This window comes from Cebus imitator, unplaced genomic scaffold (assembly GCF_001604975.1).
Source record: "Cebus imitator isolate Cc_AM_T3 unplaced genomic scaffold, Cebus_imitator-1.0 Scaffold239, whole genome shotgun sequence".
In the NCBI taxonomy this organism is placed as follows: Eukaryota; Metazoa; Chordata; class Mammalia; order Primates; family Cebidae; genus Cebus; species Cebus imitator.
The window spans coordinates 124,794-141,733 of NW_016107554.1; the positions used below are offsets into that span (position 1 = coordinate 124,794).

At 38.8% G+C, this 16,940-nt stretch overlaps 1 long non-coding RNA gene across 1 annotated transcript in view; it reads right to left on the bottom strand.

Moving 5' to 3' along the window:
- Nucleotides 1–15,379: 15,379 nt before the first annotated feature.
- The window catches only part of LOC119466903, a 6,984-nt gene continuing 5,423 nt past the window's right edge, over nucleotides 15,380–16,940 (bottom strand). Inside the window, exon 3 of the long non-coding RNA XR_005195411.1 lies at nucleotides 15,380–16,104. This is a non-coding gene — a long non-coding RNA (uncharacterized LOC119466903). The remainder of the gene's footprint in view (nucleotides 16,105–16,940) is intronic.

Below are 16,940 nucleotides of genomic sequence, written 5' to 3' on the forward strand. Positions count from 1 at the left end.
CCAGGTGCACAGTGCAAGCTGTTGGTGGATCTACCATTCTGGGATCTGGAGAACAGCAGCCCTCTTCTCACAGATGAACTAGGCAGTGACCCTGTGGGGAGTCTGCTCTGTGTGGGGGCTTCCACCCTATGTTTTCCTTCTGCACTACCCTAGCAGAGGTTCTCCATGAGGGACTTGCCCCTGCAGCAAACTTCTCCCTGGACATCCATGCATTTCCAGACATTGTCTGAAATCTAGGGGGAGGTTCTCAAACCTCAATTCTTGACTTCTGTGCACTGGCAGGCTTAACACCACATAGAAGCTGTCAAACCTTAGGGCTTGCACCCTCTAAAGCCATAACTTGAGCTATATATTGGCCCATTTTAGCCATGGCTAAAATGGCTGGGACACAGAGCACCAAGTTCCTAAGCTGCACACAGCAAGGGGCTCTGGGACTAGTCCATGAAACCATTTTTTCCTCCTCGACCTCTGAGCTTGTGAATAAGAGGCACTGGTGTAAAGGTCTCTGACTTGCCCTGAAGACATTTTTCTCACTGTTTTGGCAATTAATATTTGGCTCCTTGTTACTTATGCAAATTTCTGCAGCCAGCTTGAATTTCTCCTCAGAAAATGAGATTTTCTTTTCTATGGCATCATTGGGCTGCAAATTTTCTGAACTTTTATGCTCTGTTTCCCTTTTAAAACTGAAAGCCTATACCACTACTCAAGTCAGCTCTCAAATGCTTTGCTGCTTAGAAATTTCTTCCAACAGATACCCTAAATCATCTTCCTCAAGTTCAAGGTTCCACAAATCTCTAGGGTAGGGGCAAAATACCACCAGTCCCTTTGCTAAAACATACCAAGAGTCAGATTTGCTCCAGTTCTCAACAAGTTCCTCATCTCCATCTGAGACCATTCCAGCCTGGATTTCATTGTCTATATCATTATCAGTATTTTTGTCAAAGCCATTCAATAAATCTCAAGGACGTTCCAAACTTTTCCACATTTTCCTGTCTTCTTCTGAGCCCTCCAAACTGTTCCAACCTCTGCCTGTTACCCAGTTCCAAAGCCACCTCTACATTTTGGGGTATCTTTTCAGCAGTACACTACTCTACTCATACCAATTTACTGTAATAGTATGTTTTCACACTGCTGAAAAAGACATACTTGAGATTAGAAAGATAAATAGGCATAATGGACTTAAAGTTCTGCATGGCTGCGAGGCCTCATAATCATAGCAGAAGGTGAGAGGTACATCTTACATGGCCACAGACAAAAGAATTGAAAGCCAAGCAAAAGGAGTTTCCCTTTATAAAGCCATCAGCTCTTGAGACATTCATTACAACAAGAACAGGATGGGAGAAACCACCCCCATGATTCAGTTATCTCCCACTTGGTCCCTCCCACAATATGGGAATTATGGGAGCCACAATTCAAGATGAGATTTGGGTGGGGACACAGCTGAACCATATCACTCATCATTTTCTGTTACTTTGGGTACAAACTTAACCTCTTTCTGCCTTCTGTTTTTCATCTGTAAATTGGGGATAGTTGTATTTACTCAGGAAATAATCAATATCAAGTGCTTAGAACCGAATCTGGCACATATCCAAGCATTGAGAAAATGTTAGTTGTTTAAAATGCCTATTTAAATATCCAATATACTTTCTTCAAAGAACTGAAAAGGGACAGTTGGGATAAATTAGTTTTCTTCCCTCTATCAACATTGGATCTTTGAAGTAAAACCATATTTGTATAAAAATTGTCTTTTATATCCACTATTCTATCCATAAGAGTGCAAACTACTTTTGAAAATATTTCGGTCCAGAAGAAAAGGAAGAGAAGAAACTAACACTGACTAATATTTCAAGTGCTATGCTATATAATATTATCTACTTACATCATTAGAATAAGCCTGTACAGTAGGTATTACTCTCATTTCACAAATAAGAAAACCAAGGCTTAGAGAATTACTTTTTATCTTGCCCAAAACACATAGTGGCTAGCCCTGCCATGACTCCAAAGATTGTCCTAGGTTTTTTTGGCTTTATCAGTGGTACTCAGCTAGGAATGATTTTACCTTCCAGGGGACATTTGGCACTGTGAAGCTAAAGAGGTGGAGCAGGCATGTCATTGACATCTAGTAGATAGAGGCCAGCGTGCTGCTAAATACCTGTATTCGCCTTTTCTCACGCTGCTAATAAAGTCATACCTGAGACTGGGTAATTCATAAAGGAAAGAGGTTTTATAGACTGACAGTTTCACATGGCTGGGGAAGCCTCACAATCATGGCAGAAGGCAACGGAGAAGTGAAGCAAAAGCACATCTTACATGGTAGGAGGCAAGAGAGCATGTGCAGGGGAAATCCCCTTTATAAAACCATCAGATTTCATGAGACTTATTCACTATCATGAGAACAGCATGGAAAAACCCACCCTATGATTCAATTACCTCCCACTGGGTCCCTCCCACAACAGATGGAGATTATTGCAATTCAAGGTGAGATTTGGGTGGGGACACAGCCAAACCATATCCATACCCTACAATGCACGGAGCAGCTCCAAATTATCTGGCCCAAAATGTGCATGGTGCTAAGGCTGGGAAACCTTGAGCTTCATTAGAGAATTACTTTAAAAAGAAAATGTGTAAAAACAAACAACAAAAATAACCATGCAAATAAGATTTCTAAAGGACTTGCTGAATGGTTTCAGTTGATCCTTATTTGAAGTTATTGGTAAATTGACTCTTAAGTTTGATGTTTAACATCTTTTCTTAGCTTTGTCCACTGTTCTCTGAGACTTGTTAGTATGGCTCTTTATAAAAGGCTTGGAGAGCCTTTCGAGGAGAGAAGAAGATGTTATTTATTACAAATACCATGTGGACATTGCCGTGTACTAGCAGAATTCCCTCAGAAAAAGCTCAGAATGCCAGACATGCTTCCCAAGGCCACTGTGAATAATGCTGTGACAAGCAGTGATACTTAGAGAGAGTACTTTGGGGTATTTTTTTACTAACTAATTGTGTTTGTGATTCGTGTCTCTTTGAGACTCTGGCAGACAGGCAAGTGCTGTTGCTCCTTCATCCAAGTGCTCTTCAAAGCATAAAGGCACTTCTTCTCCCACAGCTGTCATGAGTGTTGGTTACTAAGGTCTTATAGCTACTCCCTTCTTAGAGAATTGTCCTCCATGGAATGGGAGCTTTTCACCAGAGAGGTGACATCCCATCCTATTAAGTGGCCAAAGGCCAAGGACTGACAAAGGGGTATGAAAGGCTGGTTTCCTTGCTTTTAGGAGGACCAATTCTGCAGTATACTTCATATTCCAAAGTTCTGCATAAGACCAGGCTAAAGCTAGATTCCTGTTAAGACTACATCCTTGTTTAGAGTCTCCCCCGGCCCTATTCTGCTTTCTATACTCCCCTGCTCTGGATAGTAACCCCTAATAAAACACTTTCACTAAAATACCCACTGCAGGCTCTCATATTATGGAACATGACCCAGAACACATTGGGTCCATGTATCCAAATGATGAATATTACAGGTGCCTCTTTTTCCATAACAGCATTCTCCCTGCTCTGCTACATCTCTGTGGTTTTTTAGCCAGAGGATTAAAGGAGATGTATGGTGATGATCAGAGCTCAGAAAAGTTTGGTTAGAGATGACAGCATATTCTGCTTGCTAATCAGAGGACTGCTGGGAGCCTGTCTCTCCAAACTCAAACTTTTCTCTGAGAGAAGTTTGTCTCCTTGGCCTGAATCCAGACCCTGAAGCAATTGCAGTTTTGTCAGACTCCCAGTTCCCATCGAACTTAATGTAGAGGAATTTTCCTTACTTCACCATTCCTACTAAGTTTACACATTTAGTGTTGTCAGCACAAAATAGTCTGTAAAATTTTGTATTCCTTAATATGGTTATTAATTATATCTTATGTGAATAGATCAAATTTAATGTTTCCCCTTTTCATCCATGATACCTGAAGTATTAGAAAAATATCCTTACCTAGTTGTAATACTCATTCCACAAACATATGATCACCAAATAATTAACAGAACGATTCGTACTATTTCTTAAGTATAATTTTGCAAGCAATACTTGATAAGTGTGGGATTTTTTTTCTTTTCTTTTCTTTTTTTTTTTAATGTTAGCTTTTTAAAATGTACCGCCATCATGTTAAGAGGAAATTTATGATTTTTCTTTCTACTCTGACCACACACACATTTCTAGTGGGATTTTTTTTTTTTTGGTCTAAGTGAACGCATACATTCATTTGTTCACTCCTTGCCATTATTCTAATAACTTTTCTGTCCAGGCACGGCTTCAGGCACTGAAGAGACAAAGATGAGTAAACAGCAAAGCCTCTACCCTGTTGGAACGCACTTTCTCATAGGGAACCAGATAATAAATAGAATACACTAACAAAATAATGTTAGCTCTTGATAAATAAAATGAAGAAACATTCAGGAGACTAAGCCCTCACTTTAATGAAGGGGGCAATAATTTAGTTAAGATTGTGACTTAATGTTTCTCTAATGAGATGACAATTTAAGTGAGATATCTGAATGACGAGAGGGAGTAAGATATTTGGATAACTGGGGAAGAGCTTTTCAGGCCGGGATCAACTAATGTCAAATTCCTGAGACTAAAACATAATTGGCAAGCTCATGGATCATGGGAGAAGGTCAATGGCTGAAGCACAAAGAGCAAGATGGACAGTAGGGTAGGCAATGAACTATTGCATCCTACCAGAGGTGATAGAAAGCTTGTACTTGTATCAGTTCTTTGCAACCCCTCCCACTGCAGGAAAATTAGCTTTCTTTGTTCCCGGGTACTGAATGCCAGTAGCACCATGCTTATTGTGACAGCCAAAAATATGCCCCGCCTACTTGCAATAACACACGGGGATACATTGTTAGTCTGAGTGGAGGACTAAGGTTTAAACAAGGAAACGGTCAGATTTTTATTGGTGGAGTTATTTTGGCTGCTGAGTTGAAAACTGGCTGAATGGATACCGTGCTGAAGAAGATAAACCACTTAGGATGCTAATGCATTGATCCATGCTAAAGATAATGATAACCAGAACTAGAAGTCATCAGTGAAAGTGGTGAAAAGCAGCTGGTTTGGGGTCTAGTTTGAAGGTAGAGATGACAGGATAATGCTGACATTGGAAGTCAAGTGTGAGTGAAAGAGAAGAGTCACAGAAAACACTAAGGCTTGCTGTTGTTACTAGTATTCTTGATTTTGCTTATAAACAAGTGTTAAAAATAATGTAGGCAGCTATTTTATCCTCTTCTTGTCATCTTTGCATTTATTTGCACGTGTGTGTGTGGATGTATGTGCGTGTGCATGCTTTTATATTTGAAAGTGACTCTGTCCCTGGATTTCTCAGCCTTGGCACCACTTTGTTGGAGAGCTATTCTGTGTGTTTTAGGATGGTTAGCAGCATCCCCGATCTCTACCTGCTAGATACAATTAGTACCTTCCTGCTTGTTGTGACAATGAAAAATATCTGCAGACATTGCCCAATGTTCCTGGGGGACAAAATTGCCACTAGTTGAGAATCACTGCTGTAAGCGAAAGTGACTGAATCTGTGGCCCTGGCTCTGCCTCTAATGTGCTTGGCCAAGCCACTGCACCTCTTGGGGCTCCCTTGCTTCCTGTGTATTTATCATAAATATGAGAAAGACATCTGTTAACCCAAGTTGGAAACTCTGTAAATTGGTTAACCAAGTTCTTTGTTCTGGGGAATTAACTTTCAGTGAATATCAAATGAATAGCGCCCCCAAACTACCTTATTAATATAAACACAAAATTACTTCCTTCCGTAAGAAAAAAAAAAATTGCCCTTACCAATTAGACAATTGATTTTCTCAATTTAAACCATAATCTGAAGAGGTATAATTTGCTATTGGGCATTCTCATATCCTTAAATAGCTACTGTAATTTGCTATTTTCAAGGGACGATTGAAGACTTATAGCCACAGCTGTCCGTGTGTGGTTTTTTTTGTGGGCTTTATCAAGCAATTTGGTGCAATAAAGTTTATCAAGCAATTTGGTGCAATATTTTGGTTGAAAATATTGAATTATTACAGGGACTGTTGAGAATTATTTTGCTATATCACGTTTGTTCCTTTGTCCAGTGAGAGCTGTCCATAAACAGATTAAACTGTCAAAACAGACAGAAAGATTTAGTAACAACCTCTTCTAAATTATTTCACAAAACTCCTAAGAATTTTTTGAAACTACTTTCTCTAAGTAATTGTATGATTTTTTCTCATCCACTCCAAACTTGGAATTGAAGGGTGTTCATCATCTGAAGACATAGTTATATAAACATACTGAGGCTGATATAGGTCCACCTGTAACCTGTCATCAGAGTGGAGCTGGAGCCATAGCTTAGAACTCTTCTTCTTAGGTCTTGAGTTTTGCTCACCAAAGCTACAATGTCTATTGCTTTGCCAGATATTGAGGAAGCAGGCAAGCACACAGATTTGTGGGATGGGTTATAAAGGTATATTTACAAAAAATGGATAAAGCAGAAAGTCAAATAACATGGCTACATAGGTGTGCATATGTCGTAAGATGGCTAAGAGCTATTCTTTCCCTCCCTCCATCTCTCTCTCTGTCTCTCTCTTTTTGTGTGTGTGTGTATGTTCTTTATTTGGAAGACCTATATGCAGGCTTTCTACTTTATGAAATCTACAGATGCTTTTTTATTAAATAAAAAAATAAATCAGTTTTCTATATTTAGCCTTACATTCTAGTTTCTCTAAGCTTGATCACTTCCAGAGACATTTAAGGGAAGCAGAGTCATCTGGGCGGAATGTGTATGCCCCTTTTAGGCTTTTCCTGAATTTTATGCCAGGAATTTCCTTCCTGACCTTATTCAGTGGTCAATTTTTGATGCTAAATGGTGGATTGATTTGTGCCATTGATTACTTTAAATTAAGAATCTATGTGTTTAGAGTGGTACCACTAGGGCTGGATTTGGTGATTTTGACATGGATAACCTTGAGATGATGTTCATTATTCCAGTGACAATGAGGCAATCAAACTTAAGGAAAATGGCAGTCGCGTGGCCCACCACAACAAAGATCCAAGATTAATTAAGGATCTTGACTCTGAAGAGCTCTGTGGAACAGGGGTCTATCTGGAAAAGTGGTCACATGAGGAAACAGAATACATTCACAGCCTAAGGCAGATCATCAGCATACCTTAGAATCCATTTATCTAATCATTGGAAGTTCTAAAATTCTCATTGGCCAGAGGAATTTCAAAGAAATGATTACTCTTTATTCTTTCATTCAACAAATATTTCAAAGACTAATTTTCACAGAGCTTAATGCTAGGCAGCAAGAAAAATACAAAAGGAATAGGGTTTACAGCCTACCTTTAAAGAATGTGTAAATTTCATGGATCAGATAATCATAGATAATTTTAACCATAGTACATATACATGACAAAATAAAATGCGTTGTTGATAGAGGAGGTTGCCAAATATTGTAGAATAACAAAAAATACAATCAATTCTAGTTACAAAAGGGACTGTGTGTATAGTGTGTGTATTAATTAGGATGCCTCCAACTGCAAACAACAAAATACCCAATTAAAAGTGGCTTAAACTTATTTTGGGAATCTTGTTAAAATGCATGTTATAATTTAGAATTTCTGGAATACTTCCCAGGCTTCTGCAGTTTTAACAAGTTCCAGATGACATTGATACATTTGGTCCACTGACCTCACTCTTTGAGTAGTAAGAACTTTTAAAATAAGATTTTGTATTATCTTACGTAACAAAAGTTTGGATGTATGTGGTTACCTCAGTAAGGGTACAGGCTCTTTCCATTCTTCCACTTACTCATACTGGCTTTTCCCTTACAGTCCCAAGATGGATGCTTTGATTCTAACCACTGCATATAGACATGGAAAGCTCATGATTAGTAGGAGAAGAGGGATATCCTTTCTCTTGTGATCTTTTTATTAGGAGAAAGGCCTTTGCTACAAATCTCCCAGCATGCTTCTTCATAAGTTCCTTCTACTGGAATCATGTCTGTTTCCCATTCTTCACTGCAAGGGCATCTGAGAAAGTAGATTTTCAGCCTCTGTAATGAGAAATGGGCTTGCCTGGAAGAATGGTGGAGATGATGGTCATTGGGTGAACAACCAACTATGTCTGCCACAGTGGGTCTGGGGTTCTGTTAGGGGAATCCTGAAGGGCTAGAAATGCCTCATTAAGTTAGTACATGGAAGGGATGACTGGACTTCATTATAGGGTGGGTCACTTAGATAAGGCCATATGCCTTAATTTACCTCAGAACCTTCCTGTCTTATTGGTTTAGGCCTTCCCATACCTCTTGTTTTCTTGATTCAGAACAGCAACTTTTCTTACCTGGAGTACTGTTATGGTTTGGCTATGTCCCCACCCAAATCTCAACTTGAATCATACTTCCCAGAATTCCCACATGTTGTGGGAGGGACCCAGTGGGAGGTAATTGAATCATGGGGGCAAGTCTTTCCCAGGCTATTCTCATGACGGCGAATAAGTGTCACCAGATCTGATGGTTTTATGAGGGGTTTCTGCTTTTGCTTTTTCCTCATTCTCTCTTGCTGCCACCATGTAAGAAGTGCCTTTTGCCTCCAGCCATGATTCTGAGGCCTCCCCAGCCATGCGAAACTCTAAGTCTAGTGAAACCTCTCTCTTTTCTTGGTCTCAGGTGTGTCTTTATCAGCAGTATGAAAATGGACTAGGGCAAGTACTGTAATAGAGTCCTAAATGGTGTCACTATTCCCATCCCCTTTACACATTCCCACTATGTTGAATATAACTGTAAGAGGCTTCTAGCCTGAAAATGTGTCTGTGACACAATTTGCTCAAAATTATATTACAGCTCCCATATCCTTTATGTTAAAATGTTAACTCCATATTCCAGTCTTCCAGTCTCATTATAATTTTCTCTCTGCTACTTATCTACCCTCGCCTTTCAATACTCCCCACTAAAAGTCAATGTCTTTGATGTTTAAGAGAATAACAGAATAATTCTGCTGTAATCTATGATTAAATTCTATGGGCAGACAGATGTATACTTAAAAATTCCTTTTAATAACTCTGCAGGTTATGAAAAGTGATCACTGAACTTCCCCTTACATGGAATATTTACACTTTCCAATCCATTCCACATGCTAAATACTTGCTCATCAGAGTCCTCCATAAATATGGCAGGAGGCTTTAATAGTGAGGGCTCCAGAGCCTTTTTACTCCCTGTGAGGGTGAAAGTCATTTGGAGTCAAAGTTCTTATTTCCTTAATATTACACGTAGTTTGCCTTCCCTTTCATGATTTATTAATTTTTACCCAAGACCAGAAGACTTTCTGCCTTATTGACTTTTCAAAATACATGATTTTTATTATTATCTTCCCCTCCTCCCATTACTTTTATCATTCTGCTAGATACAGCTCATAGACTATGACTGTTTCCCTCTCTGCTCTCTACCTTCCAAATATCATAGCTTTAGTAAAAATTACAAGCATGCATATGACATATTTTAGGTTCTTAGTAAATGTCCTTTCCATTCTCTTCCTTAGGTATGTATTGAGCACCTTACATCTGGTTTGATGCTAAGGAGATGAAGACCTAATACATGGTCTCAGCCTTTAGATGATCACACTTGAGTTTACCATGACAATGCTAGTTTGATTGTTGCCATGTTGGAATAATGTAGATGGAGCATTTAGAACCAGAAAGAAATAGTCCTTCTGTCCACCTGGAGAATCAGAAAAGGGAGTTCAAGATGGTGTTAGTGAGAGACACATAAAAGATGAGGAGAAGCTGGCTGAATGAATTGGAGATTCCAGGCTGTATTTCAGTGAGAGTCTCAAGAATGTGGTGAATTTTAGAGAACTGTGAGCACCTAAGCTCAGCTGTACCACAGAAGAAAGAATAATGCTAGTGAAATAGGCAGACAGAAGATTATAATGAGACTCGTGGGTTTTGTCATGAAGTTAAAATGTTATCATGAACCATTGACAAATGTTGAGCAAGGCATGTAGCAGTCACATTAGCAGACTAGAAGGCTCACTCCAACAGCTATGCAGAGAATCGAAGGGAGTTGAGGGGAGAGCTACGGATGGTGAGACCTTTTAGGAGAATACTGAAGTACTTAGATGAGAAATAATAATGTTCTGAATCAAGACAGCAGCTGGGAAGAGGGGAGGGAGACGGTGTGCTGTGGACCATTAGATAGTTATTTAGGAGGTATATTTGGTTGTATTTGCTGGTGCACATGGAGGGTAAGGGTAACCTAAGGGTGAATATGTGGTGTGCAAAGAGAAGAATGTAACTTTCAGGTGTTCTCATTTTGGAAAGATCTCTGCTTGCTGAAATTGTTGATGGCTCCTTGAATACAAAGTTATGTGCCAGGTATATCCAACAACCTGTAAATGCAACTCAACCTTGATTCCTGTTAAAACTCCAGAAAATATCTCTCTCTGTTTAACTCTTGAGGAACTGAGTACCATGGCTCCTAGAAGCAGGCCATTGGCCGCGAGTAAATATTGTGCTTTTTCTCTAGGGTATGATCTCTATTTTTATTGAGCAACTGTCAGTAGGCCATGCAGCACTGCCAACAACACACTGAAAATAGAATGGAGGCAATTACCTCAGCAAGGATTAACGCAGAAAGTGAAATTGCACTTATGTAATACTCATCTTTCAGCCACTGAGACCAGCCTTCAGTTGGCTTTCTCTGTATCCGCATGAGCATCGTAACAGAGCAACAGCATCCGTGCCCATGTTGGAGGAATATACCCTCTGTATCACTCCCTCTTCCTGTGTTCTCTAAAGCTTTCCTCAGAGCAGACATCAGAACACTGAACTGCTCCCACTGATGATCTCCCAGCAAAATGCGGCAAACAGATGAGAGATAATATTAGCTAACAACATATCAGCACTCTTCTGGTGTTTGGCAACTGCTTGTCAGTAAACTTCAGGAAAATGCTTGCGTTCTGAGAGAATGTCAGGCCTGAGTGAAACTTTAGATACATTCAAGCCAATTCTCTCATTTTACGGAAGAAAACACTGAAGCCTGCAGGGATCAGATGACTTCTCTGTGGTTTCCTTAGTCTCTTTTAAGTTTAGAAAAAGAACTAAGTTTAGAAAACCCTGCCTCCACTCCAGCAAGGGCATTTCCTCCACACCCTTGGCTGCTTACAATGAAATCAGGACCACAGGGAAAGCTTCTCTGTCAAATCCCTGAAACATCCCCAGTGGGTGGGGAGAACTTTAAAACAAAAGAAGAAAATAAACCCCATAATTAGAAACAGAACTGACTCCAGACCAGCTAACAGAAATATTACGCTGGCTTTCACAAGTGCTACAGAAGGAGGAAAGGAAAGCCTACATCAGCAACTTGAGGCTTACATGTGGGTCTGGTGGAATGCTGCCATTTTCATAAAACACAAATAAATAACAAAAATAGCTATGATTGGGGTGCAAAAGAAACAGGAACAAACAATTGCCGAGGAGGGCCACATTGGCATCAATTATTGATGTCACCCTGTTTTGTTTTGTTTTTGCCCAAATCTCTGGCATTGAAAACTGAACTGGCTTATTATATCTATTAAATTATAGTAATAGGGATATTAACTGCACCTTGTCGGGCCAAATCTTACATCTGTAAAGTAACAAGAGGACATGGAGGATAATGGAGATCTTAGGAAAAAGAAAAATTCAGATGCCCCAGACACAGACATGGTGCTGCACTATTATCATGAACCATTGAAGAATAAGGACCCATAGGGGTATATATATCAAAATTAGATTTACATGATTCATAATAGCCAAAAGGTAGAAACAACCCAAATGTCTCCATAAACTGACAAACGGAAAGAGAAAATATATTATAGCCATATAACGAAATATTACTTGGCTATAAAAAGGGATGGAGTACTGATACATACTATAGCATGATGTATCTCCACATGGGTCCCTATTTTAGTTAGAGAGAGAAGGAGGAGGGAGAAAGAGATCATTTGCCAGATACAGTGGTATCATATGTAATATCTCAATTGATTCTTACAACCTTAAGAGATGACCATTTTATATTTACAGAGGAGTCTCAAACACAGTACAGAGCTCTTGTGTACCTTTCACCCAATGTGAACATTTTGCATCACCACATGGGCCTAACTTTTACCACTGTTTTGAGATATAATTCACGTACTTAAGGAATACACTTCAGTGTTTTTTATTCACAGATATGGGACAACCATCAAAATGAAACATCACACCCTTAAGTTATCACCTTTTTCACTCCCAGCTCATGCCACAGCCCTAAACAACCACTAATCTATGTTCTGTCTCTGTAAATTTCTCTGTCCTAGACATTTCATGCGAATAGGATCATATAATATGTGGTCTTTCATGACTGGCTTCTTCTGGCACTTACCATAATACCATCAAGGCCCTTTCATGCTATAGCACATATCAGTACTTCATTCCTTTTTATGGCCAAGTAATATTTCATTATATGGCTATAAATTTTCTCTTTCCATTTGTCAGTTTATGGAGACATTTGTGTTGTTTCTACCTTTTGGTTATTATGAATCGTGTGAATCTAATTTTGATGAAGTTAAAATGTCCACTGTACTGCAAATAACGTTGACTGGAAACATGATTTTAGATCTACAAGGGTTTCGATATGTCCTAATACCTTACTTTTGAAGTAAACTGGCTTGTTCATTCAGTCACTAAGACCTTCCCCAAAGGGTAAGTTCTTAAGCAGCTGGCGGAGTACAGTCTGAACCTGTCTGTCCTATGAACTTGATATCTTCAAAACAGATAAATGTAAAGGTAATTTTCAGTGTCTTCTTTTAAACTCATCAATCAGGTAATTCGACCCTCTCTTTTAGAGATCAAGAGTGAATGGGCCAGAGAGATGCTTTAGTTTGGGTTATCTCTGATGAAAACCTTTTGGATAAGGGTGTGAATTCAAGTAATTTATTTGGAATGTTCCGGTAGAGGTTTAGGGCAGTGAGACAGGAATGGGAAAGAAGCCAGTAAAGGGTTTACTTTTGGGTAAGTTAGTAGCACTTTTTGTGGGTAATGAGTACTTAACCATACAAAGGACTTATGGGACACAGTGTACAACATGCCTTAGAGACATCCCAAAAGTGGAGTTGAGTGTGGGATAGCCATCAATTTTCATCAGTTATTGGGAATGGAGCCGTAAGTCCCCTGGCACTCCTCAAAAGGCCAGTGTAGAGAAGCATGTGCTTGCAGCTAGAAGCTATGGGATTGAGGATGGAGACACAAAGGGATATGGTGGAGCAGCAACAGCTACAAGAGACTAAGGTGTTATGAAGTATCCTCATGGGAAGGCAAGAGGAGCAGGAGTAGAGCTTCTATCCGGATAATGAAACTTTCAAAGAAGTCATTGATGAATACTGAGGCAACATCACAGACCTCTACTTACTTGTCTATAAAATAAGAGCTAATTCTTTGTTCACTAAACCCTTGATATTTAAAGCTGCAATTATATATGAAGCAAAATATATATAATTTTGCTTAAAATTATGTATCTTAATACCTCAGTCTACCTTAATACCTCATGAAAGATTTCTGCCCTATAAAGCAGCATATTAGTATATTATTGGGGGTTGGTAGAAAAAAACACGTTTTGGAGACAGAACGTCCTGGGTTTAAGCCCTGGTCTCAATATCTAGAACCTGTGTGCCCTTGAGCAAACTGTTTCATCTATGAGAACAAGTCCTCTCAATCCACAGTTGCCCTTCATCTCCACCCCAATGTCTGGTAAAAAATGAAATAAACTTTTGACATTTTAGTATAATGGCTGTTTTACAGCATGAGTTCAATAAATTAGAGTTTTTCATATTTCTACTGAGAATAAGGAAGAGATGCAACAAAGAAATATGTTAACTCATTCAGCAAATATTGACATCCTACCCTATGTAGAATTCTATTCTAGTTGCTGGAACAGAGTGGCAAAGGATGCAAATCTCTGCATTCACGAAGTCTACATTCTGGTAAATCACAAACACTGGGATCCTGTTTTCACATTTAAGGTCCTATTCTTATTGTCTGGAAAAATAGGTTCAGTTTATGTTGCTTGTTGGGCTTTTAACTTTGAAAAATGTAAGTTTATATTAAAGCATCCCAAAGTACTCGTCTTCAACTTTTAATTAAACATTTTCTGAGAGTCATTTCTCAAATCTTTATTTGATGTTGTATTAGTTAGACGTTTTTGGGTCCCAAATGATGGAAAGAAAATTTGAATGACTCTAAGTAAAAACGCAAACTTATTGAAATGAGTGGATACATAGAAAGCTATGGGAAAAGCAGAGACATGGCTGGATCTTTAAATAGCTGTATCCAGGGGCATAGAAACTACAAGGAATTGCTCTGCCTCTAACATCTGTACCTGTGTGGCAGCTTTATCACTCGTATTGCAGTGTGGCTTTCTCCACATGGCAGACAATATACCTGCTCTTTGTACCTATGATTTATGTCTTGCAGCTTTAGCTACCAGAGAGATTAACCCAAACCTCTCAGTTTTCTTACACAAAATTTCCAGAGACAAGACAGTTCCATCTTGGGGCAAGTGTTCTCTATTATATCATGCAACTCTGTACTTACATCACTGTAATTATGTGGCTGGGGCACTCCTAGAATTGTGTAGGTACCCATATCGTCTGTAAGACATAGAACCTTAAGAAGGCTGACTCTCATGTCATGGTCACCTTTCTGGCAAGAAGCATGTAATAACAGCAGCTCTGAAAGTTGGAAAAATAATAGAGATAGAAGAGACCACATCGTATTCCGTCCATGCAGGTGTCCATTAGTAGAAGTGAGCCAACAATACATTACTTTCTGCAAATTTGTCCAGTACATTCAAAATAAACACGTTAAAAAGGGATTATTCACCATTTATGTGTCAGGGAAGTAATAATAATGTATGTACTACACATATTAATGTTCTAAAGTACTGTGGAAATTCCAAACATTTTCCAGTTTCAGGGAATGAAGTAGCTCCCCAGTGAAGTAGCTCATGAGCAATATTGCCATTTTGGAAAATGAATGATGGAGTTAGAATGCCAAGGGATGTTGAATTACTCATCTTTTCAATAAGGGTATATCAAGCACATATTTCATGCATGTCTCAGAGCTGAGAGTTGCCGGGACATAAACTGATAAAGTCCCTGCTCTCAAGCGACTTAGAGTCTAGTAAGAAGGGGAGACTTCTCAACATTGAGCCATAATACAAGTCAAAACAAGGCCCAGGTAAGATGGATAAATATGAGAGACTAGGGGAAGTGATGAGAGAGAACTAGAAAGAGACTTACATTGCAGAGGCCTTTAAAAACACCATGAGAAATTTATTTTTCCCTATATGAAGTCATCATTACCTTTTTAATATAGAAAATATTATGAATTCATTTAATTGACTACAACTCCATTTGTTGATGCGCTTATCTCAATAAGTGAAAGAAAAATTGATCCATTTGCCTAAATAGTTCAAATGATTAGTTAGTTCACTGGTTCAATTTGCCTGGTATGATCTGGGCTACCATTTACGATATCGTTTGAAGACTGGATGAATTTGTATGTTTGGTAAGGCTAAACTGTTCAGGTTTTCATTATTTGGAAAGGGTCTGATCACTGTTGGAGCTCTCCTGGTGAACCCAACCACTATGCGGTGAGGAAGTCTTTGAGAATCTGTGGCGTAATGCACATGGAAAGCCCCGCATGGAGAGAAACTAAGGTCCCTGGTTTTCAGTGCCTGTCGAGTGCTCAACCCAGAGCCAACAACCAACACAGCCTGTCAGGTATATGGCAAACCATGTGAGAAGTGGATCAGAGGTACGCTTTCCTCAGTGAGCCTTGTCCAAATTCTAAATTCAGGCTAAATAAATGATGGCTGTTATTTTAAGCCAAGAAGTATTTTAGGGTGGTCTGTTATTAATAGTTAAGTGGAACACATTGTACAAAGGATTCATGGTAATCATATCTTCATGTTTTGATCCCATTCATCCATTAGACAGCAGAGTTTCAGGCACCCCAACAATTCAGATTTCAGAAACTCAATTCCTGGGCTCAGAGGAATGCATTTCCATTTCTGTAAAGAGTTTCAAAGAGAGAATACAATTTAAAATTCAAGAAATTTCCTTTACATGAAAAATTTTCTGGAACATATTGATTTTAAGATGGCATGCCCCCATTTCTAAAGAGAGTTAAACTGAAAACACCAATAAATCATATTCCCCTCTGTATTTCTATAACATTTGTAATATACACAGACAACTTGTGCAAACCATCTATCACTGACCCAGAGGGGCCACTGAAGTAGATGTGAAGGTCATGGACTTACAGCAATCAACTTCCTTCTCTAGTTCACCAATCAAAAGTTACAAATACAGCTTCTGATCCTTCCTTTGTCTCTCTCCCTCTCTTTGTATTGGCTGTCAAGACAAGGCAAGGGTAGCAGCCAATCAGATCTTTATATTAAACAGCTTCTGGTTGCTACAAAACAAATCTAAGTTTGTATTAGAGGCGACAAACTCCATGGCCTGTCGTGTATCCTTTTTATAGCATGGGTGACACCAACAGTCAACAAGTAATGCTGATGACTTGTTGATAAATTAACAAAAACAGAAAGCATCCAAATCTAGAGGTTTCCTGTGTCCATAGTTAGTCATATTTTAATTAAAAGTCAATTAAAAACCAATTCTGCTGCTTTTTAACTACATAATTTTAATTTATGATTGCTATAGGATTTTTAAAAGACACCCTAATCCCAGTGCCATTAGAGATAGCCACTGTTAATACTGAAATATATCTTAATGTAGAAATGAGTCTACATATGTATATATTTTTACCAGAATATATATATATATATATATATATATATATATATATATATATTTTTTTTTTTTGAGACGGAGTTTCACTCTT